At 48.9% G+C, this 3,069-nt stretch overlaps 6 non-coding genes and 1 pseudogene across 6 annotated transcripts; all 7 read right to left on the reverse strand.

The window, feature by feature from the left end:
• Positions 1 to 106, reverse strand: LOC123175330 (uncharacterized; annotated as a pseudogene).
• Positions 107 to 473: 367 nt separating this feature from the next.
• On the reverse strand, positions 474 to 592 carry LOC123175322 (5S ribosomal RNA). The gene has a single exon (XR_006487804.1). It is a non-coding gene; the product is annotated as a 5S ribosomal RNA (ribosomal RNA).
• Positions 593 to 959: 367 nt separating this feature from the next.
• LOC123175303 (5S ribosomal RNA) lies at positions 960 to 1,078 on the reverse strand. Its single transcript, XR_006487786.1, has one exon. It is a non-coding gene; the product is annotated as a 5S ribosomal RNA (ribosomal RNA).
• A 367-nt stretch (positions 1,079 to 1,445) lies between these two features.
• Positions 1,446 to 1,564, reverse strand: LOC123175324 (5S ribosomal RNA). Its single transcript, XR_006487806.1, has one exon. It is a non-coding gene; the product is annotated as a 5S ribosomal RNA (ribosomal RNA).
• Positions 1,565 to 1,931: 367 nt separating this feature from the next.
• Positions 1,932 to 2,050, reverse strand: LOC123175314 (5S ribosomal RNA). Its single transcript, XR_006487797.1, has one exon. It is a non-coding gene; the product is annotated as a 5S ribosomal RNA (ribosomal RNA).
• A 367-nt stretch (positions 2,051 to 2,417) lies between these two features.
• On the reverse strand, positions 2,418 to 2,536 carry LOC123175311 (5S ribosomal RNA). Its single transcript, XR_006487794.1, has one exon. It is a non-coding gene; the product is annotated as a 5S ribosomal RNA (ribosomal RNA).
• Positions 2,537 to 2,892: 356 nt separating this feature from the next.
• LOC123175326 (5S ribosomal RNA) lies at positions 2,893 to 3,011 on the reverse strand. Its single transcript, XR_006487808.1, has one exon. It is a non-coding gene; the product is annotated as a 5S ribosomal RNA (ribosomal RNA).
• Between the last annotated feature and the right edge of the window lie 58 nt (positions 3,012 to 3,069).

Below are 3,069 nucleotides of genomic sequence, written 5' to 3' on the forward strand. Positions count from 1 at the left end.
AGGACTTCCCAGGAGGTCACCCATCCTAGTACTACTCTCGCCCAAGCACGCTTAACTTCGGAGTTCTGATGGGATCCGGTGCTTTAGTGCTGGTATGATCGCATCCGACATGTTTCCCCGTCTTCGTCCCTTATGCTTGCCACTCCCAGGTCCGCTCCAAAGACGATTCTACACTCTCACTACCATTACAACCGTTCCCTAACAATGGATAATGTCCTATACTAATTACTCTCCCGCTCAATCACGGAGACGAGTTTTCCACGGTTTCCACCCCTCCCTCCATACCGCAGCAACACGAGTTTTTTCCACCCCTTTCAGAACGCGCTCTTCGCGCCACAAAGCCGCCCCAAGACGCGCGAGCAATGAGCATCGAGCTTAAACATATCGCAAACGTCAAACATAATATAACGGGATTAATATATATCGCGCACGTGCGACATGTTTGTCACAAGGCGCAAAAAATAATTATAAAAGGAATGCAACACAAGGACTTCCCAGGAGGTCACCCATCCTAGTACTACTCTCGCCCAAGCACGCTTAACTTCAAAGTTCTGATGGGATCCGGTGCTTTAGTGCTGGTATGATCGCATCCGACATGTTTCCCCGTCTTCGTCCCTTATGCTTGCCACACCCAGGTCCGCTCCAAAGACGATTCTACACTCTCACTACCATTACAACCGTTCCCTAACAATGGATAATGTCCTATACTACTTACTCTCCCGCTCAATCACGGAGACGAGTTTTCCACGGTTTCCACCCCTCCCTCCATACCGCAGCAACACGAGTTTTTTCCACCCCTTTCAGAACGCGCTCTTCGCGCCACAAAGCCGCCCCAAGACGCGCGAGCAATGAGCATCGAGTTTAAACATATCGCAAACGTCAAACATAATATAACGGGATTAATATATATCGCGCACGTGCGACATGTTTGTCACAAGGCGCAAAAAATAATTATAAAGGGAATGCAACACGAGGTCTTCCCAGGAGGTCACCCATCCTAGTACTACTCTCGCCCAAGCACGCTTAACTTCGGAGTTCTGATGGGATCCGGTGCTTTAGTGCTGGTATGATCGCATCCGACATTTTTCCCCGTCTTCGTCCCTTATGCTTGCCACTCCCAGGTCCGCTCGAAAGACGATTCTACATTCTCACTACCATTACAACCGTTCCCTAACAATGGATAATGTCATATACTACTTACTCTCCCGCTCAATCACGGAGACGAGTTTTCCACGGTTTCCACCCCTCCCTACATACCGCAGCAACACGAGTTTTTTCCACCCCTTTCAGAACGCGCTCTTCGCGCCACAAAGCCGCCCCAAGACGCGCGAGCAATGAGCATCGAGCTTAAACATATCGCAAACGTCAAACATAATATAACGGGATTAATATATATCGCGCACGTGCGACATGTTTGTCACAAGGCGCAAAAAATAATTATAAAAGGAATGCAACATGAGGACTTCCCAGGAGGTCACCCATCCTAGTACTACTCTCGCCTAAGCACGCTTAACTTCGGAGTTCTGATGGGATCCGGTGCTTTAGTGCTGGTATGATCGCATCCGACATGTTTCCCCGTCTTCGTCCCTTATGCTTGCCACTCCCAGGTCCGCTCCAAAGACGATTCTACATTCTCACTACCATTATAACCGTTCCCTAACAATGGATAATGTCCTATACTACTTACTCTCCCGCTCAATCACGGAGACGAGTTTTCCACGGTTTCCACCCCTCCCTCCATATCGCGGCAACATGAGTTTTTTCCACCCCTTTCAGAACGCGCTCTTCGCGCCACAAAGCCGCCCCAAGACGCGCGAGCAATGAGCATCGAGCTTAAACATATCACAAACGTCAAACATAATATAACGGGATTAATATATATCACGCACGTGCGACATGTTTGTCACAAGGCGCAAAAAATAATTATAAAAGGAATGCAACACGAGGACTTCCCAGGAGGTCACCCATCCTAGTACTACTCTCGCCCAAGCACGCTTAACTTCGGAGTTCTGATGGGATCCGGTGCTTTAGTGCTGGTATGATCGCATCCGACATTTTTCCCCGTCTTCGTCCCTTATGCTTGCCACTCCCAGGTCCGCTCCAAAGACGATTCTACATTCTCACTACCATTACAACTGTTCCCTAACAATGGATAATGTCATATACTACTTACTCTCCCGCTCAATCACGGAGATGAGTTTTCCACGGTTTCCACCCCTCCCTCCATACGGCAGCAACACGAGTTTTTTCCACCCCTTTCAGAACGCGCTCTTCGCGCCACAAAGCCGCCCCAAGACGCGCGAGCAAAGAGCATCGAGCTTAAACATATCGCAAACTTTAAACATAATATAACGGGATTAATATATATCGCGCACGTGCGACATGTTTGTCACAAGGCGCAAAAAATAATTATAAAAGGAATGCAACACGAGGACTTCCCAAGAGGTCACCCATCCTAGTACTACTCTCGCCCAAGCACGCTTAACTTCAGAGTTCTGATGGGATCCGGTGTTTTAGTGCTGGTATGATCGCATCCGACATGTTTCCCCGTCTTCGTCCCTTATGCTTGCCACTCCCAGGTCCGCTCCAAAGACGATTCTACATTCTCACTACCATTACAACCGTTCCCTAACAATGGATAATGTCCTATACTACTTACTCTCCCGCTCAATCACGGAGACGAGTTTTCCACGGTTTCCACCCCTCCCTCCATACCGCAGCAACACGAGTTTTTTCCACCCCTTTCAGAACGCGCTCTTCGCGCCACAAAGCCGCCCCAAGACGCGCGAGCAATGAGCATCGAGCTTAAACATATCGCAAACGTTAACGGGATTAATATATATCGCGCACGTGCGACATGTTTGTCACAAGGCGCAAAAAATAATTATAAAAGGAATGCAACACGAGGACTTCCCAGGAGGTCACCCATCCTAGTACTACTCTCGCCCAAGCACGCTTAACTTCGGAGTTCTGATGGGATCCGGTGCTTTAGTGCTGGTATGATCGCATCCGACATGTTTCCCCGTCTTCGTCCCTTATGCTTGCCACTCCCAGGTCCGCTCCAAAGAC

The sequence above is a fragment of the Triticum aestivum genome, unplaced genomic scaffold (assembly GCF_018294505.1).
Source record: "Triticum aestivum cultivar Chinese Spring unplaced genomic scaffold, IWGSC CS RefSeq v2.1 scaffold6655, whole genome shotgun sequence".
NCBI lineage: Eukaryota > Viridiplantae > Streptophyta > Magnoliopsida > Poales > Poaceae > Triticum > Triticum aestivum.